This window comes from Bactrocera neohumeralis, unplaced genomic scaffold, assembly GCF_024586455.1.
Source record: "Bactrocera neohumeralis isolate Rockhampton unplaced genomic scaffold, APGP_CSIRO_Bneo_wtdbg2-racon-allhic-juicebox.fasta_v2 cluster09, whole genome shotgun sequence".
Lineage (NCBI taxonomy): Eukaryota > Metazoa > Arthropoda > Insecta > Diptera > Tephritidae > Bactrocera > Bactrocera neohumeralis.
Genome location: NW_026089622.1, coordinates 14381930 through 14404129, shown reverse-complemented (window position 1 = coordinate 14404129; position 22200 = coordinate 14381930). Strand labels below are relative to the sequence as shown.

At 36.8% G+C, this 22200-nt stretch overlaps 1 long non-coding RNA gene across 1 annotated transcript; it reads left to right on the top strand.

Moving 5' to 3' along the window:
- The first annotated feature begins 249 nt into the window (after positions 1-249).
- LOC126764581 (uncharacterized) lies at positions 250-736 on the top strand. The gene is made up of 3 exons (XR_007668083.1): positions 250-294; positions 367-402; positions 462-736. It is a non-coding gene; the product is annotated as an uncharacterized LOC126764581 (long non-coding RNA).
- Positions 737-22200: the final 21464 nt, after the last annotated feature.

Here is a 22200-nt window from a genome sequence, read left to right as displayed (position 1 = left end):
GCAAGAAATTTTGACATTCCATATCGCACCGTAAATGTTAAAAAGTAGAAGAAGAAGAGTGTGAAAAACTAATCAAACAGAAAAAATATTTGGGCAAGAGTAATTGGTATACAAAAAAGCAAAGCCTTAACCAAACAGAAAAGATATTTGAGCAAGAGCAATTGGTAAGTTTCCCATTATGTATGTATATTTAAATTTATTTTAAAATATCATGATTAATTATTATTATTTATTTTTCAGGTGGTCAGGTGAAAAACTAATCAAACAGAAAAGATATTTGAGCAAGAGCAATTGGTAAGTTTCCCATTATGTATATTTAAATTTATTTAAAAATATCATGACTAATTATTATTATTTAATTTCCAGGTGGTCCTTTTTAGTATCTATAATGGAAGACGAAGAGTAGATTTTATATAATATTTCACCAAATTATAGTGTCTATATTATTTATTATATTTTAGGTCCAATTTTATGATGTTGATGAACTGTGGCACATTCAGGACCATCATGGAGTCTGGAAATAACAAAATAAGACGCAGGAGACCCTGTCATTGGGTGAGCCCATATCTCAAAGCAAGGAATGAGAAGGGGAGGTTTTTCATCGATTTAAAAAACTTGCGAAAAGATTATGTAAATTCTACATCTGGATCTGTTCCATTGCAAAATAATGCAACATTTCTTTGAATTTTTCAATATTTATGTTTATTTATAAAAACAATAATTACTATTTATTTTATGTATACCATGTATACAGAAGAAGATACCATGTATACATATATGTTTTTTATAAAAAGAAGTTTAATGTTTCCAAATTTTATATATTTATTTCATAACTAATCAGAAGATAAGTGAGTATAAAAAGATATTTGTTTTAATTTTTTGATTTAAATTCATTAACTTTCTGTAACAGCATACTATAGAATTCCATACACATATCATCACCAACTGTCCGTGGAAGCTTATTCAACAACCCGTCAAAACTATCAAGGACTTGCGCATATGGTAAGTTGTTCTTTGCTGCTACCAAATCTTCTTGCTTCTTTAAAATATGGTTGAATACTTATGGTGGGTGTTGAATTCAGCAAAATACACAAACAAAAAATAAAACATGCACTTTATATACATCCATTTACATACACGTTATTATACACTTGCTTAATCATATTGCGGAACACTTAACACCACCATATTCGTTCTATTTATGTGGGCCACTTTGGCGTGATAGCGATAGCTCTCCAGTAAGCTAATTCATCCAGCTTTGCACTCACTAACTAAATAAACATAAAAAAATAAAATAAAGTTAAGAGATTCATAAAATAAAACTTTAATTCATATACACTTACCAGTTTTGCCAACCGAATTGCTTATGTGGACCCAGACCTGCTCCACAGCATTTTTATTCGAATGCATAACGTTTGTTATGTCCCATATTCGGGGCCACTCCTCCACTTCTTTAATTAGTTGTCGTTTTTCACCTGCTGTGAAATTTTTTTTTCTCTTTCGCCGCTTTGCTACAGGTATTAAATCTTCCATTTCCAAGGGTTAAACAAAATAACATAAAAAATTCAAATAAAACCACAAACCTACTTCTTCTTCCCACTCAATTTGCGTCAGAAATATATAGAAGCTGTTATGTTTCTTCGCAAAACCAGTGTTGCCTATTCACAAATTATAAAATAAAAGTAGTAAATATACTTACTGAATTTCTTAAGAGCTGGATGTTGCCACAAGAAAACTTCTTGATTATTTCTTAAGAGTTTTTTATATGAAGTTTTTGCTTTTCTTGAGAGCTGGTAACCCACCTTTAATGAGAACAAAACTAGCCATCTTTGTGTAAAGCATTTCGCGCAGGGCATACATTCATAGCGGAACAGCCATACGCGATTGTTTTTTCGTCGCTGTCTAAGCTACGACAAATTGAAGAAACGCAAGTGTACGTGTGATATCAGTCAGAACAATTGTGCCCTGAAGTGCTGACCACTGAATCTACATGACGCCAATCATGCGCAAATTTAATTTCTAAGAAACATACATACTGATACATAGATAGTACTACTAATACTATCTATATGATTTCTATTAGTTAGATATAACTATTAGTTAAGTATATAGCATTTGGGTGAAGCAACTTGTGTTAGTTAACAAAAAAATTAATCATTTCGTGTGTTAATAAGCATTGGTTTTTGGGGGAGTAATACTGTTGAATTTGGGCTGTGCACCAGTGAAATCAACCGAGTCCAATCGACAATGGACTACATATCCATTCCCAATATTTAGCAATTTTATTATTTTTCAGGAAGGATCAGTATGAAATTGTACGCATATTTATGTACAAATCCATTCATTAATTTAAATCAAAAATACATACCTACACAACAGGTGTATAAAATTATACATAAAATAATATCAGACTCCAATATCCAACAATATGGTAACCCATAAAAAAGTGAAACAGCTTAATTTTAGATTTGTATTGAAATAATTGATTCTTACGGCTTTTCGCTTTAAAACCAAGTTTCGTGGAATGTATCAAGGCCGTTAAGCGAAGTATGAAAGGGCCCGAGATTATTTAGCGCCCTTAGCAACTGCCAAATTCTGCGCCCATTCAAAGCCTCTTTTGTTTAAAAAACAAACATTATTACTTATACTCTAAACGGTTTTCAACTCCACTTAGTTGAATTAAGTACATCTACCATTTTTAGTTGATGTTTTTTTGGTGTTGCCAACCCTAAAAATGTAGATTTGACAAGTAATTAAACAGCTGCAAATTTCTAAATAAATAATTAAAACAACTCAAATCAGTTTTTGTTCACGAAATGGTCAATAATGTTTAAAATGAACAATAGTTTCGTAATATATTAGAATGACATATATATTTGGGCCAAAACTAATGTGCTGCGCCTTAGAACAAGCCAGTCAGCCAGATCTATTTGATGTCCATAACATAAAGTAAAGCAAAGTTTGAGTATTATTTAAATGTATAATTGCAAAACTACTATGAAAGAATTAACTAATTTGAAAGATCGCTGGGCTTGAGGCATTTGAGTCGTTTTGGTGGTACATCTCTAGAAGTTAAACTACTACTACCTACTTCTACCTACTTGTTCGTTACAATGCTATAGCAATCTTGCATTATGTACTGCTTTAATTTTTAATATTTCTGTGTTAACCGAGTTTACGCCTAGATCACGCTCTATATCAGCACATCTACAATACCAACTAAGACGAAGACATTTAGTCTTAGTACTTTGTTTTGAAATTGTTGGACGACTTTCTTATTATTTGCGTTAGTACATCTCCAGGGTTGAGCATCACATCGGTCGGAGTATTTGTATGTAGAAAAGTAACTTATATTCGAACACTGATTTGTTTCTATTCAATTCCACTGTCACAGAGTTGATAACCTTAATGCAAAAAAAAGGTGTAGTTTGACAAGACTTGAACCGATATTTTTTTTGATAGGTTAAGTTGATACGATAATACCGAACTTCAAAACTTCAACCAAAATTAGGTTGGGTATGAAAATTATTATAATTTTTTAGTAGTACAAAAAAATTAAAAGGGAGACTTTAGTATACCGTCCCAGGATTTCGGGATTAAAATGGGTATGGTCGGATAGAGGGGGTTCTCCAGATCAAGAATGTATATAGTTTCAGCCGCAGCAAACTTACAGTTTTCGAGATATTTGCGTTAAAAGTTGAAAATTACTACTATTTGAATTACGTATTTTAAAATTATTTTTACACTTATATTTTTAATTTTTATGTTCACTAACACTTCATTTAATCGTTTGTATACATTTTTTTATATTATATAGTACAAAAATAGTTTTATATCAATATTAAACTTATTGTTCAAATCTATTTATTTGACAACAACTAAAGGGTTGCAGTCTATCAAATAATCAGTGTTACCTTATCAACATATTTTATAAATGCACTAGAAGAAATAAAGAATATAGATTATTCCCAAGAAAAGGATTTTTGCAATTGTCTATCAGAAAAAATCTTTTTGTTACCCGTCAATAGGGTGTGTCAAGTTTTTTTTTGCGTAAAATAATTTTTTGCGTTGGCGGCCTCCGGCTTCAAAAAAATAACCCTGGTCGGTCCAACACGGTGGTGTCTCAAGTGTTTTTCGCGTAAAATTCCTTTTTGTAATGTCGGCCTTCGTCCGCGCTTCAAAAAATAACCCGGGTCGGTCCAACACCGGGGTCTGTACATTTTTTTCGCGTAAAACTCCTGTTTGTGTTGGCGGCCTTCGGCCCCGCTTCAAAAAAATAATCCTGGTCATCCAATACCGGGGTGTGACAAGGTTTTTTCGCGTTAAATTCCTTTTTGTTAGTCTTTATTTCTATTGAATTTTTGTTAGTTTGTTCAAATATATTTGTATGGTAATACTGATTATTTGACAGTTTGTACCTCTTTCGTTATTGTTAAGTAAATGGATTTGAACAATAAGTTAAATATTGAATTAACACTATTTTTCAACTATATAATGTAAAATAAATGTGTACAAACGAATTAGTCAAGTACTAGTGGATATAAAAGTGCAAAATATAAGTGTAATATTAATTTTAAATCGCAAAAATACGTAATTCAAATAGTAGTAGTTTTCAAATTGAAACGCAAATATTTCGAAAATAATTGATTTCTTGCAGCTATAACTATATATTTTCTTGATCTAGAGAACCTCCTCCATCCGACCATACCCATATGATTCCCAAAATCCTGGGATGGTATTCTAAAGCCGACCCAAAAATATTGCCAAAATTGGTAGGGTTTGAGAAGTTTCAATTTGAGAAACTGCACTCTCCACTAGCAACGGATACAGGAAGTTGTGGAAAAGTTTTTACTAAATTTCGTATAAATAAATTTCTTTTCTTTATGTCGTATTGACTTTATACCGCATATATCGGTTAATCTCTGAGATATATGTATAATTGAAGTTCAGAGAGTGCATTTTTCTTATAACAGTGTAATATTATGGCTAAACAGGAAAATGGATTCTACCCCTAGCCCCATATACCTGATATAAGAATTTATATACGGCTTTAAACAGAAAATATATGTCATTATGTAAGATATCTTAATTAAGTGAAGTTGTAATATTGTGTTAATTAACCCAACGTTATACTATACTGTATGGAAACTTATTCCCGAGTATACCATACTATAGCACTATTGCGCAACTCACATGGGAGTGTCCAGAAACGACACTTTTACATAAAGCTCGAGCAGCTCACGATTTCCGGTCTCAGACCAAGTTTCTCTGGGTACCCAAAAACAACCGTTTGATAAAAAACGCCACCAGTTGAAACTTTTTTCAACTAATCGTATCATTCATCGATTGAAGATTAATAATGGCAAAATACTTAAAAATTTATTTAAAAATATTGCTTAGCATCGCGAATTGGCTCATCTTCCCCTCATAATTGAACAGTATTTTCTGCTTCCCCAAGAAAACGTGCAGTTTCTGATCGAAAATATGTATATACATGAATATGTCATATTTTGTGTGCAAATCAGCGGAATACTCACAATCAACGCTTAGCAACGTGTACTATACAAGAACAAGCACTAGGTTAATAATATGAATAATACTCCTGTTGTTTCATAATAATGTAATATAATGCGAAAATATGAAACTATGTACAAAATGTAATAAATGAAGTAATTTTATACATTATTTTATTTAAATAAAAAATATATAAAGAAAATTTTGCAAAATACCCCCCCTAAAATTCACAGCGGAAAGTACCACAACTGGCTTGTTTAACAGCTTAATTATATCAATTTTAAGAAAGAAACGGTAACATTGCACGGCTAATAATTAAAAACGACTTATTACTCAGGTAATAATTAAAAAGAAAGGAGTAATGCATGTAAACACATTTTTTTCATTTTCAACTTATTCCTCGGATTATAAGAAATTTTTTTTTATTATTTTTAGCTGCAGTCGTCTAGAATCAATACTTTAAACTTTCAAGATGAAACAGATGAGAAATTACGACAAGCAAATACATTTGTCCAAACACTCAGGGATGAACAAATTATTTATAGAACTTTTGATCATCCAGTAGGAAATGTGCAAAACATACCTTACGGCGTTAAATACTGTATACAAGGATATTTTCTTCCTTCTTCAGGCACAATGTATGAATTCGTTAGTTATCATCCATTGATGCAATATTATGGATTCACTCCGGACGTAAGTAAATATTTAGATATTCTATCAAATTTAACAATTTATGTAATGTTAATGTAATGCTACAACTTTTCTAATACACATCCATGTAGAGCAGTCTTTCCCAAAGTGGGCGATAACGCCCCCTTTTGGGCGCTGCAGGTGTCAAGGGGGCGGTAAGAGACCCAGAAAGAAAATGGGGGCGTTGTGTAGAGGCCTGGGGGGTGATTTGTAATTTTATTTAGCTAGGATGCAACTACTGCATGAGCTCTCGACTCTCAACAACAACTTGTGAACATCAACTAAGGGTAAGGTTTGTTTCGTCGAAAAAAGACCTTTTTTCATGAATTTTTTTCGAAAAAATTATTGCTGTAGGTTTATTTTACTTATTATTATATGAAAGTACAACATTTGAAGGATACTTAAAAAAAAGTTTTTTCGAAAAATACGAGGAATAACGGATATATCGTCGATCTCTGCAGGCACCTCGAAAAAAAGTTTTTGTGCGGTGACCAACCTACAGCATCACTAGATTATCTGAAACCAAAAAATCAAAATGCTTTCTTTAGTTTATTAGTTTATCTTTCAATTGACGTCGAGTTTTTGTTTTTAATTTTTCAATTTTTCAATTTTTGGTACCATTTTCAAGCCAAAATGACATATTTGTTATTGTAAAATTGTTAGTAATTAAAAAACTCGACGTCATTCGAGAGCTATATATATGTAGAATATTTGTTCAAAATTTCAAAACGATCGAGGCAGTAGTTTTTTCTGTAGGCTGGTCACCGACTTCAAAAATGACATATTTGGGAAAATCAATTCAAAGTTTTGTACACTCAGCGCAGGTAGCTGGAAGGCGCGCAAACCTAAGTTAGAGGTACCGTTATTCAACCTGCTGTAACTTCGTTAGTTTTTCTCCGAATGACCTAAAACTTTGACACGATATTCTTCAGATGTTGATGGTTCAGAAAAAAAATGGGAAAAAAGTTGTCAAACCGATTATCCGAAAAATTCCTTTGAGTAATAATTCTGTGGAAAGACGAATTGATGAAATGGCTGAAAACATTGAAGAATCATTGTGGGATCACCTGAGGTCAAGTCAATTTTCAATTCAGCTGGATGAGTCCACTTTACCTACTAATGAAGCATTGTTGTTGTCTTACGTGAGTTTTATTAAAGATGAGAAAATATGTGAAGAACTATTATTTACTAGAAATTTAAAGACCGATACAAAAGGCGAAACCATATTCAATATATTGGAAAAGTTTTGCGATGAGAAAGAAATTCCTTTGAAAAACAACATGATTTCAGTTGCTACGGATGGCGCTCCGGCTATAACAGGGTGCCATAAAGGCTTCATAGCGTACTTAAAAAATAAAATTCCAGATGTCCTTGATGTACATTGCGTTATTCATAGACAACATTTAGTTGCTAGAAACTTAAGTGAAAAACTATTTCAATCACTGCAATATGTCATCAAAGCAGTCAATAAAATCCGCACAGCTCTTTGAATGATAGATTATTTCATCAGCTTTGTGTTACTAATGACGAGGATTTCAATCGTTTGTTGTTTCATACTGATGTTCGTTGGCTATCAAGAGGCAATTGTCTGTCTCAATTTTACAACCTGTTTGACTCTGTTACAGAGTTCTTGGAAACTAAAGATACAGAATTGCAAGACAAGCTCATAACATCAAAGAATGATATAGCTTACATGACAGACATGTATAAATTGTTCAACGACATGAATCTCCAACTGCAGGGCGATAAACTAAATTTAATTAAAACAAAAAACGTCGTTGCAGCTTTCGCAGCCAAACTGCTTCTACACAAAAAGAATCTGGGCAGACGTGAGTTTCACAATTTTCCGAATTTATCAGTATCATGCAGTAACGACGAATTGTTTGCCTACTGCCAACATTTGGAAAACCTCCACTTTGACTTTACCGAACGATACCAGGACATTTTGAACTTGGAAATACCAGACTGGGTGTTGGATCCGTATTCAAATGTCAACACAGCAATGTCACCTCAGCTGGAAGAAGAACTTATAGAATTGACAACAAACGAGGAAATAAAAATCAAGTTCAAAAATGGTTACCAAGAATTTTGGCTACAAAAACCGATCCCGCAATTGTACCCTGGATTGTGGTCAATCGTTCAACGATTATCGATAGCATTCCCATCGTCATATTTATGTGAACGTGGATTTAGTGTTGTGACAACACTGCTTACTAAAAAGAGAAATCGTTTGCTTCTTACCGAACGTGGCGACTTGCGACTGTTCCTGAGTAAATTAGAACCTGATATTAACAAACGTATTAAACAGCATCAGATTCATCCTTCACATTAGTTTTTATACGGATATAAGGATCGATTGTTTCAGTTTTATTTTTAATAAAAGATTCTCTGTTTTAATACTATAAAGTTGTGTTTCAATAATCATTCTTATTGGCAGGTGGAGCCCGTAAGAGTTAACTTGAGACCTAAGCGCCGTTGTATGTTACCTACTGCGCTCAGGTTTCAAGTTGCGGGTTATAGTAAAAGTTTCGTTTAGAATTCTCCGTTAATATACATATATAGGTGACAATAATTAATTTGAAGTTATAGTGGTTTTTAAATAGGTGAAAAAATGGGGACGCTAAAAAAATATTTATTCTCAAAGTGGGCAGTAGACAAAATAAGTTTGGGAACCACTGATGTAGAGTATTAATCATATATACGCAACTAAATGAATTTATGCAATAAGGTGGATGTTATACAATATTTAACATTATTAAATTATACACTGCACATTTGTAGGCCACGTATGCCATTAGATCTATTAAAAGTTCAGGCTGTTTTAAAAATTAAATGATAATACATGTTTAATAAAGTAAAAGTATTTGCTTTCGCACAAGCCATCAAGCGTTCGGCCATTGATCAATAGTAACATATTGCGATTAAAACATTTTCAAAATAAGTTCTTAAGTTTATTGAAAAGCTAAAAGATTTCATATATTTGTAAAGCAATCACCGTAATACGATTTTATTTAGCTCGCCACTCCTTTGAGAATACGCAAAACCTTTTATATTCTCGAAATTTGAAAAGATCAAAGGTGGGGAAATACTTTTAGGTGTTGCAAAACTGTTTATTAAATAAGTAAGGACGGGCTGATTTCGGGAGCAACCGAACATTTTAAACTCTTACAACTTGTAAGGATCAAAGCATTTATTTGGAAAATATTTTTATATTAAACACATATTATATTAAGTAAGTAAGGGCTAAGTTCGGCATAAGCGTACATTTTATATGTATAGTATATGCAAGATGCAAAGAATCAATCTAGGGAAGTACTGATGCAAACAAGTTTAGCATACATTAAATGACGACCTTTGTTTGATTCGCGTCATCGGAAACTATACTAACATCATTTTAAAATGAAGAGTCTAACCGTTTAACTGCGCACTTAATCAGATTTAAATTTGTACGAGACACACGGCAACTATGCGAGTTTGGAACTCAATGAAAATGGATAGAAGATAAACCTTGCCGTTGTTAGCCGGCCAATTTTTACAAAACCATTTCTTAGATACTTTTCACGATCTATTTGTTTAAATAATAATACTTTACATAATTTTTTGTGAAACAATTGAAATATTCACGTGTTCTTCACGCTAAAAAAAAAACTGGAAAGTATGTGACACAACGCGGAAAATATTCGCTTTTAAAACATAACCATCGTTGCGCAGTGCGCTCGCAAGCTCCCGACATCTGTGCCGCAAGAAAAGCATAAACGCATTGCGCAGCGATAGATGTGCCATACGTTTTAAAAGCGGTAGGGGGACAAAAAATTCTATGTCTTTGGAATGGCATGAAAGAACAAAGAATTTTTTGCAGATTATTAAAGGTGAATATTTCAGCGTGAAGAACACATGAAAAATTTCAATTATTTAACAAAAGATTATGTAAAATATTATTATTTAAACAAATGGATCGTGAAAAAATATCTACAATATAGCACGAGCATTTTAAAGGAGCCCGTCGACCCGGGCGCAACGTCTTGTGGGCGGCAAAACGCTCTTCGCTGTTTTTTAATATTCAGAAAAATACTTCAACAAATTTTTTACAAAATTTATTATGAAAGATAAAGAGTTGTACACTCACAATGTAATTATCTGAATAACAATGAAAAATATAAATTTTTACTCGAATACTCTTCAGTCTTTGAAATTGTCTTATATCTTTGGGCTTATATCTTTCTTAAAAATAGTGACAGAACTTAAAGATGCACTTTTCTAGCTTCGATCGCTGCAAAATCACATATCATATCATTGTAATTTAATTTAATTTTCAAGAAACATTTATAACAAGCCTCGTGTACATACAAAACAATTCCATAGTTCTTTAACCGAACATATTTTGAGAAACCAACGGATATGTCACAGTTGAAGCATAGGGCAAACTGTGAGAGCGACACATTGCGACTTAGGAGTGACAAAATAAACAGTATCTTTATTTTTACTCCGTCGTCGAGACGTGTCACTCTCACAGTAACCCTATGCTTTAAATGTAACAAATACTTTTATTTCTCCAAATTTTCAAAAATGGTATTTAAAAACTCCAATTCGGGCAAAAATTCCTGCAAATTGTGTCAAAAGTGTACAAGATATAGGGCGAAAATGGGATTTTTCTATGGCTTTTAATAAGATGTCTTGTAAATTTACTATCAATTTCCTCAAAAACCGTATTGTAAGAATTTTGGAACTTCAGAATTTGCGTGGCTTCTAGTTCCTAAATTTTATATACTTAATATCGAAGATATTTTGTAAAAATTCACTTTTGTTCGAACCACCTCATGAAACTTGTAGGTAGGTAGATAAAGGGGGCGGCAGAACATCTTTGGCCCCGGGCGCTTGAAGTTGTAGCTAGGCAACTGCATGTGATATTTTTAAAGCCCACGAGGCAGCTCAAAGCATTACTAAACTGTCCTGATAATTCGTAACATGACAAGGGGATCGGCTGATGCAGTTTTACCATCTTTCAACATAGTCCTTAATTTTGACGCTATCGTTAGCCATCTAGTTTTCACATATTCGGACAAGCGACCATTACATCTTCTTGAGCAGGCCGATGCCTTGCGCGTATTCACCTCAGGACTAAGGAGCTGTTCTCTTTGGCGCGCAACCCAGGAATTTGCCTTCGGCTCTTAATGGCGCAAGAATATGAAACAAATCACGTTAGGCACGAATTTGAGGCTCAGCATGCAAAGTAAGAAGGGGAGAAAATCTGAGAAAATCTCAAAACCAATTTAATCAAATGCAATCTGGAATTCAGTAAAGCACAGGAAAACCCCCTATTTTACTAGGGAACAAGCAAATCGTACCTTACAATATGGTCAAAAAAAAATTTAACCAAATGCAATCCGGAATTCAGTAAAGGACAGGAAACCCCATATTTTACTAGGGAACAAGCAAATCGTACCTTACAATATGGCCAAAAATGGAAATGGACCCGTTCTCTAGGCTCCGTCAAAATACCAGTTTTCAGCGACAGATAGTTCAAAATAAAGTTTGGCGCAACTTAAGTTCACCTATAACAAAACCCTTTGATGAAAATCAACCAGAAAATGTAAACAAGAGGTCTGTAAATTCTCAAATAATGTCTGATTTCAGACACCAGAGAGTAAACCAATTGACACAAGGAACAACAAAGCTTCTTAGTACGAAAGGCAATGTGATCAAGCCGCTTATGGTACAGCGGATAGTAGCAGGAGATCAATGAGGTTTTTAATCTAAACTGGAGCGTCTAAATGTTACATAAAACCAAACGAAGGTCTTCTAGGCTCTGTCTCCGTACAAAATTTGTTTGTACTCAAATCAATTCACGGCTTTAATAAAAATCGAAAACAAAACCGTCATCTATATGTTTGACATCAGTAACCCATTTTCCACTTACCCGCACTCACGACTTTTGATGGCATAATTGGACTCGACCTACTGACACAGGCATGAACAACTATTGATCTTATGTCAGAATTGATTCACTTTAATGGTGGATCTGAAGCTTTGAAGTTTCCCAAATGTGCTCGAGTTAGTTTCAACAAAATTGAAGACATCGAAGTTCCACTTAATGTTCGCACGGACTTTCCACACATGATGACAAGGCATGTGAAGGCGTTTACCGACGCGAATAAATTACTTCCGTTCAGCACCAATGTGGTCGCCACCATCCGCACAAGGTACAATGAACCTGTTTACTCTAAGATGTACCCATTCTTCAAGAGAGCCGCTGATTTTGTAAATCAAGAACTTACTAAAAATTGCATTATTCCGCCGTTTAGGTCTTTTTATAACAACCCCACATGGGGTTGGTGGAGGATTTCAGGAAGTTAAATTCCAAGATTATCGCGGATAAATACCTAATGCCGAGAATCAGTACGATATTATAAACCTTGGAAAGATCAAATATTTCATTACTCTTGACTTAAAGTCCAGGCATCATCAAATTATTTTAGCAGAAAAAGGTAGAGAGAAAACATATTTTTCAGTAAACGTAGAAAAGTATGAATTCTGCCGTTTACCTTTTGGTGCTAGAGGCATCTTTCAGCGTGTCCCAGATTATATTATACGAAATATGATCGGGAAAACTAGCTATGTCGGTCAAGTGTTTAAGAGCTTTTACGACGCCAATATAAGAGCGCCCAATGAAAAACTTAGTTTTTTTTAAGACAAGTGTAGAGTTCTTGGGCTTTGTCGTGACAGAATAGGGTACAATAACTAGCTTAAATAATGTTAAGGCTATTAGAGATTTCGGGCAAAAAAGCTACTTGTTTGAATTAAGATCATTCATATGTCTTGCAAGTACTATAGATACTTTACAACCTTTAACAAAACGTATAAAAAGGCGAAAGCGAAGGATCAGCAAATTCCGTTCGAAAAATATCTCTGTGTCCTTCGACAAAATTCGGAAGTCTTGGTTGGACAAACTCAGGAATATCCTATTCAAAACCATTTGATTTAACTACTGATGCTTCCTCGATTGCCATAGGCTATCTCAAGGAAACAGACCCATAACAATGATTTCGAGAACGTTAAAGGATAGAGAGGTAAACAAAAGGGAACTCTTAGCCATCGTTTGGGTCTTAGACATCGTACGAAGCCAGGGAAATACTTTATGGTGTAAACACGCTTTCTTATTTTCATTGGGATAACTCACCTATTGGCCGATATATATGTACATATGGCACAAAGTCACCCCGAAGTTCGAAAATGTTTTATAAACTAATTTTTGACATACAGACATAGCATTATCAGAGAAGGTTTATCCGTAAATTTCAGTTATATAAATCACACATTGAACGATACTTTCGATCAAAAGCCAACTATAGGTACTGGGATCAAAATATTCGGTACCTTTTGATCATAACGTGTCATACACTAAAGGCATTATTCGGGCAAAGTTTAATCCCGTTATACTAACTGCTTCTTGGTTTGTGTACTGGAAAGTAAAAGACTTTAGTGGAATTTAAAATTGTTCTGTGTGGAAAGTAGGCGTAGTTATTATCCGATTACGCTCATTTTCACAACATTAAATCGGGTCCAGAGATATGGAATTTCACCTCGCCCATCGTCCAATTTTTACATCGGCCCCTATAAAGCCTTGTCATACCATCCCGAAGGAAAATTTTTGCATGGCGCATTTAGTTATTGATTTATCGCCCTTTTAGTAATTTTGAATAGTACGGTTATATGCGGAGTGAACGGTGTTTCATGCCATTTCATCCATTTTCACAATATAGGTAGAAGTACTTATCATATTCGTATCGAGTGAATATGGTTGTTGTGGCTTTAGTGGTTTACATTAAACTTATAGGAGGGCGGGGCCACGCCCACTTTTTAAAATTTTTTTTCCGCAGCTTGTGTGGCTACTGCGAACCCCTGTGCGAAATATGAGTTTTATATCTTAATTAAGTGCTAAGTTATGGGACTTAATAGGTTTTCGGTTAATGACTATTTTTGGGCGTGGCAGTAGTCCAATTACGCCCATCTACGAACTCGATTTTTTTTTTGTACTAAGGAACCTGTATACCAAGTTTCATCGATGATACTCAAGTGACAGCTTACACGGACGGACGGACGGACAGACAGTCAACCGGATTTCGACTTTTCTCGTCATCCACCTCGATTAGTTTTAGGTGATTCGTACAACCGTTAGCTGAACAAAACTATAATACTCTGTAGCAACTGGTTGCAAGAGCATTTTTATTTTAAAGTTAATTTAATTTTAAAATTATAGACAGAGTCTTATTATTTTTTGCTCACAGAAATATGTATGTAGTTATTTGGGAGCTACACCAATTTCTTAAAATTTCGGCATTAAACTACAGTGTATCCAGAGTTACACGTTACCTTAATTTTGTTAAAGTATGTTACAAATAACATACCGATATTTGGTACACCATATAAAGGCAACCAGAAGTTTGAAAATATTATATTACATATATAGAGGATAAAAATAGTATTGACTATGATTTTAATTGTTTGCGGCATTACTAAAGATTATAAACAGAAAAATGATCTCTTCATTAAGGTACCTCACACACCATCACCAAGATACATATAAGGAGTAAAGGCAAGCGGATGTTTGAACAAACTGATATTAATTATTTGGTGGTTAGGGCAAGTTTTTAACCGATTTTATAAATTTTGTGCACAACCAAAAATACGGTCTTTCAATATCATTAAAGTAGCTCATATTTTGACCAGCTGTCTGTTGTGATTGCAGCTTCTCGACGTCAAACCTTCTTTGTGCTTGTTGACGTGCATTTTTTTTTTTGCTGCATAGAGGCGAGTGGGTATATTGTCTGCAACAAGTTAGAGGTCCGAATCAATGCTAAGACCTCAGAGCGTAATCACATAAAAGATAATGGAGACGTGTCTTCTGGCTTTTGATCCGGGGACAGAAAGGTAGCTTGATGAATTTTCTTGTGCCGGAATGTAGTACTACAGATAGCCATATTTCGGGCCCCAGTGAAGTCGAGCAGCCTCAACGCATTTGGAGATGTTTCATTGTGGGCGCTGAATTTACCGACCGTTGTGTAAAAGATACAAACATCCGGTTGGCTTTATATGTTATATGTCGGTCAATATGTATATGTATACCTATTAGATATAAGTGTGGCTAAAATAAACTTAGCTTGGTGCTCTGGAAAATTTAGCAATACTTATATGAAATATGTTTTTGTTATTCTCTTACAACATGTGTAGTAGTTTTGTTCACGTCTACGTTGTTCTGTGTTCCGTGGCAAAAAAATGGAGGACGAGCTCGTAGATGACCCTAATCGAACCACTGCCACACCCTATCAATGTCATTTAACGTAAAGTTATACAAGGCCATAACTAAGGAATAAATTAAGATGGAGAACCGTAATTGAGTACAGTAGATTGTAGTAGCAAATTCCGCATTAAAAATTAAAAAAAAATGCGCGTGGTCCTAGAAGGTAGGTTTAATATACATATCCTAAATCATTCACAAAAATAGATGAAATTAGATGGTAACCCCACCAACTCCCCACATAAGGTTACAAACTACAAATAGCGCGTTAAATGAATAACTAAATGCGCCAAAGACACCGAATTTTACTCATGAAATGGTGAGTGAGTTCAAGCAAAATGAGGAAAGTTCTCTGATTGCCATTCACTTGGGAGTGGCCAGAACGTTCCTTTTTACATATGGCTCAAACAGCTCACGACATCCGCTCATGGGCCAAGTATCCTCTGAGAAGCCAAAGAACATCCGTTTTGAAGGCGAGCTAAAGTGAGAAGGCGAAACATCTCCTCCACAGGGTTATGCTTTAGGTTACAGACCCGCCACGTTAAAAAGCTCTACCAATGAAAACTAATCGACAACCTCGGGTGTGAGTCCCCATTTTGATGACGACCGTAGCAAATGAATTAAGGATTACGATATAAGGGCATGCATCTGGAATGTCCGGTCCCTTAAGTGGGAAGGTGCCGCTGCCCAGCTGGTTGATGTCCTCGAGAAAATAAAGGCTGACATCACCGCCTAACAAGAAATGTGATGGACGGGCAAGGACCAGTAGGTCCTTGTGGCATTTACTACAGTGTTCATATAAAGGAGCGCAAATTCAGTGTAGGATTCGTAGTGTGAGAGAGACTCCGTCGCCAAGTACTATCATTCCCCCTGGTGAATGAAGGTCTAGCCATAATTCGTATCACAGCGAAGTTCTTTAACACTCCGACGAAAGAGAAGGACGATGTGACCAAAGATGTCTTCTATGACCTTTCAGGCCTCAGATTGTCCGTAAGTCTGTTTTCCTATAAAGTTTGTTATTTTACTTTCTTATGAGTTTCATCATATTATGAATTTACTGTTTTGTTTTTTGTTGAAAAGTCGATTCAATATTTCTAATAATTTCTTTGACATCTTTAATGAGCAAGATCACGTCAAGTGGACCCCCCTTGCCAACTTCATCATAAAAATTAGGTCCATGTATATTTTGTATAAGAAGGCTTATGCCTCAAACGATTTTTCAAACTTTAATTTTTTAATTGAAAATTTTAGGTACATTGAATTAAAAAAAAGTTTTTAAATCAAACGTTGGATATAAATGAGTGGAATTTTCAGGATTTGCTGGAAAATATTGATATTTTGATGTGGCAATAATATCTGCAAATATATGTTTTACCATATTGTTAATTAAATTTTAAGTTAACAACTAAAAATTTTAGTGACTTCTCGATAAAGGTGTGAGGTTTTTCTTTATCATTTACATCCGCTGCCCAGCTGGTTGATGTCCTCGTGAAAATAAAGGCTGACATCACCGCCGTCCAAGAAATGCGATGGACGGGACAAGGACAGAGACGAGTAGGTCCTTGTGACATTTACTACAGTGGCCATATAAAGGAGCGCAAGTTTGGTGTGGGATTCGTGGTGGGAGAGAGACTCCGTCGCCGAGTACTATCATTCACTCCGGTGAATGAACGTCTAGCCACAATCCGCATCAAAGCGAGGTTCTTCAACATATCGCTGATCTGCGCCCACGCTCCGACGGATGAGAAGGACGATGTGACCAAAGATGCCTTTTATGAGTGCTTGGAACGCACTTATGAGAGATGCCCACGCCCTGATGTCAAAATCGTGCTTGGCGACTTTAACGCCAGGGTGGGCAAAGAAGGTATCTTCGGCAATACGGGCGGTAAATTCAGCCTCCACGAGGAAACATCCCCAAATGGGTTGAGGCTGATCGACTTCGCCGGGGCCCGAAATATGGTTATCTGTAGTACTAGATTCCAGCACAAAAAAATTCATCAAGCTACCTGGCTGTCTCCGGATCGAAAAACTACCAACCAAATCGATCATATTGTGATAGACGGAAGACACGTCTCCAATGTTTTAGATGTGCGTGCGCTCCGTGGTCCTAACATCGACTCGGACCACTATCTTGTTGCAGCCAAGATTCGCACCCGCCTCTGTGCAGCAAAAAACGCACGCCAACAAACACAAGGAAGGTTCGACGTCGAAAAGCTGCAATCACAACAAACTGCCGAACAATTTTCTACTCGGCTTGCACTCCTGCTCTCTGAGAGCACTCATCAACAACTCGGAATAAGGGAACTGTGGGACGGCATTTAAAACTCGTTACGTACAGCTGCATCCGAAACCCTTGGTTTTCGGAAAGTGCAAAAGAACAACTGGTACGACGAGGAGTGCCGCGCCGCAGCGTAGAGAAAACAGGCTGCCTACCTTACAACGTTACGATCGACCACAACACGTGCGGGATGGGATAGATTCCGACAATTGAAGAGGGAAGCGAGACGCATCTGCAGACAGAAAAAGAAAGAGGCCGAAATGCGTGAGTATGAAGAGCTTGATAAGCTGGCCGACAGGAGTAATGCTCGAAAATTCTACGAAAAAATGCGGCGGCTTACAGAAGGTTTCAAGACCGGAGCATACTCTTGTAGAACCCCCAAAGGTGATCTAGTGACCGATGCCCAGAGCATACTTAAATTATGAAGGGAACACTTCTCCAGCCTGCTGAATGGCAGAGAATGCACAACGCCAGGAGAAGGCGAACCCGATTCCCCAATCGATGACGATGGAGCAGACGTCCCATTACCCGACCATGAAGAAGTTCGAATAGCAATTACCCGCCTGAAGAACAACAAAGCGGCGGGGGCCGATGGATTACCGGCCGAGCTATTCAAACACGGCGGCTAAGAACTGATAAGGAGCATGCATCAGCTTCTTTGTAAAATATGGTCGGACGAAAGCATGCCCAACGATTGCAATTTAAGTGTGCTATGCCCAATCCATAAAAAAGGAGACCCCACAATCTGCGCCAACTACCGTGGGATAAGCCTCCTCAACATCGCATATAAGGTTCTATCGAGCGTATTGTGTGAAAGATTTAAGCCCACCGTCAACAAACTGATTGGACCTTATCAGTGTGGCTTCAGACCTGGAAAATCAACTACCGACCAGATATTCACCATGCGCCAAATCTTGGAAAAGACCCGTGAAAGGAGAATCGACACACACCACCTCTTCGTCGATTTCAAAGCTGCTTTCGACAGCACGAAAAGGAACTGCCTCTATGCCGCGATGTCTGAATTTGGTATCCCCGCAAAACTAATACGGCTGTGTAAACTGACGTTGAGCAACACGAAGAGCTCCGTCAGAATCGGGAAGGACCTCTCCGAGCCGTTCGATACCAAACGAGGTTTCAGACAAGGCGATTCCCTATCGTGTGACTTTTTCCACCTGCTTCTGGAGAAAATAGTTCGAGCTGCAGAACTTAGTAGAGAAGGTACCATCTTTTATAAGAGTGTACAGCTGCTGGCGTATGCTGATGATATTGATATCATCAACACTCCAGCTCTGAAAGTATTCGACGCTGTACCCCCGGGGGAAGCAGAGGAAGAGGAAGACCTCCACTCCGTTGGAAGGACCAAGTGGAGAAGGACCTGGCTACGCTCGGAATATCCAATTGGCGCCACGTAGCGAAAAGGAGAAACGACTGGCGCGCTGTTGTTAACTCGGCTATAATCGCGTAAGCGGTGTCTACGCCAATTAAGAAGAAGAAGAATTTACATCCGTTATTTAATTAATTTAAGATTCCGTCAGAAAAATACTCAATACAATACTCGCCATTAGTTTAAATAAAATATGTCTATTTCAAACAGCAATCCGTTTTGTTTTATTGCCTTATTTTAGTTCGCGTCAGCTAAAATTATATAATATATTCTAACATTCCTAATTTACAGTGCCTAAAAATGTCGGAATCCCAAAAAAACCAAGCCTACATTCCATATAACTCAATTTAAAATCCCAATCTATTCTTTACCTTTGCAGTATACAAATTAAACATCAATGAAGTTATCAGAATAAGACTATCCACAAAAAGTGCTCTTAAGGTATTTCATCTTAAGCCCACAAATTTTCGAAATTGGACTATATTCAAGGACACAGATACCAATTATGTCTACACTAGGGCATCTGGATGATTTTTTACCGAAATCTGTGAGGTCTAGTATTTAAATATATACATTTTTTCAAACTTCCGGTGGACTTTATACCCCTTCTGTTGGTCAATACAAGGCGCTTTCGAAAGTGAAAAGGACTTTTTGAATCTAGCGCCCCCTGGTGGCGTCATCTGTATATGTCGACTGGAAAGTGAGAATTTCATGACATTTTTTTTAAAGTGTCAGTATGTTTGTGTTATCGGTGCGAAAATGAGCTCGAACAAAGAGCCAACATAAAATTTTGTTTTAAAATTGGTAATACTTTTACCGAAACGTTTAGGTATATAAAAACTAATAGACATGTTGACCGATTCTACCCATTTTTTCATACAGCCGTAATATTATCAGGAAAGGTATCTCTCCAAATTTCAATTATATAACTCACAAAGTGGCCGATATTTTCGGTAAAAGTGACCGATATTTTCGGTAAAAGGTCTCAATCTCAGGCACTAGACCCCACATCGTCAATATCTGGGGGTTTGGAAAATTCCAGTCCGGTTTAACAATATTTGCAAACAAACTTTTACCTCGAATATTGTTTGGTGCTTCATTTGTATACCGGAAGGTGAAAGAAGCAGATGGATTTCAAAGCTGTGTATGTAGTCCGATTTTCAAATTGAATTCAAATTGGTAGAGTAAGTAGGTCTGGAGAAATGTGAGTTCAGATAAAGGTTGGCGGTGCTCGACCATTACCCGATATTGTCAAACCACAGGCGTCCCTCATTAATGCGAATCGTTAATTAAAATTTCTTACATATTGACAAAGAGGTACCGTTTAAAGTCAACCTGAAGTTCGAAAAAAATTATATTAAATAGTTTAAAACTTAAATATGTACATTTAAATTATTAGAGCGCGGAATCACGCCCACTTTTATTAAGTTTTTCAACCTTTGATGCCCCTTCCTAATGTAATTCATCTTCTTCTTCTTAATTGGCGTAGGCACCGCTTATGCGATTATAGCCGAGTTAACAACAGTGCACCAGTCGTTTCTTCTTTTCGCTACGTGGCGCCAATTGGATATTCCAAGCGTAGCCAGGTCCTTCTCTACCTGGTCCTTTCAACGCAGTATAGGACTTCCCCTTCCTCTGCTTCCCCCGGCGGTTACTGCGCCGAGTACTTTCAGAGCTGGAGTATTTTCGCTCATTCGGACAACATGACCTAGCCAGCGTAGCCGCTGTCTTTTAATTCGCTGAACTATGTCAATATCGTTATATATCTCATACAGCTCATCGTTCTAACGAATGCGATATTCGCCGTGGCCAATGCGCAAAGGACCATAAATCTTTCACAGAACCCTTCTCTCGAAAACTCGTAACGTCGACTCATCAGTTGGTGTCATCGTCCAAGCCTCTGCACCATATAGCAGGACGGGAATTATTAGCGACTCATAGAGTTTGGTTTTTGTTCGTCGAGAGAGGACTTTACTTTTCAATTGCCTACTCAGTCCAAAGTAGCACCTGTTGGCAAGAGTTATCCTGCGTTGCATTTCCAGGCTGACATTGTTGATGGTGTTTATGCTAGTTTCGAAATATACGAAACTATCTACAACTTCAAAGTTATGACTGTCAACAGTGACCTGAGAGCCAAGTCGCGAGTGCGACGACTGTTTGTTTGTTGACAGGAGATATTTCCTCTTGCCCTCGTTCACTGCCAGACCCATTTGCTTTGCTTCCTTGTCCAGTCTGGAGAAAGCAGAACTAACGGCGCGGGTGTTAAGGCCGATGATATCAATATCATCGGCATACGCCAGCAGCTGTGCACTCTTATAAAAGGTTGTACCTGCTCGATTAAGTTCTGCAGCTCGAATTATTTTCTCCAGCAGCAGATTGAAGAAGTCGCACGATAAAAAGTCGCCTTGTCTGAAACCTCGTTTGGTATCGAACGGCTCGGAGAGGTCCTTCCCGATTCTGACTTAGCTTTTGGTGTTGCTCAACGTCAGTTTACACAGCCGTATTAGTTTTGCGGGGATACCAAATTCAGACATAGCGGCATAAAGGCAGCTCCTTTTCGTACGGTCGAAAGCAGCTTTGAAATCGACGAAGAGGTGGTGTGTGTCACGGGTCTTTTCCAAGATTTGGCGCATGGTGAATATCTGGTCGGTTGTTGCTTTTCCAGGTCTAAAGCCACACTGATAAGGTCCAATCAGTTTGTTTAATCTTTCACACAATACGCTCGATAGAACCTTATATGCGATGTTGAGGAGGCTTATCCCACGGTAGTTGGCGCAGATTGTGGGGTCACCTTGTTTATGGATTGGGCATAGCACACTTAAATTGCAATCGTTGGGCATACTTTCGTCCGACCATATTTTAAATAGAAGCTGATGCATACTCCTTATCAGTTCTTCGCCGCCGTGTTTGAATAGCTCGGCTGACAGTCCATCGGCCCCCACCGCTTTGTTGTTCTTCAAGCGGGTAATTGCTATACGAACTTCTTCATGGTCGGGCAATGGAACGTCTGCTCCATCGTCATCGATTGGGGAATCGGGT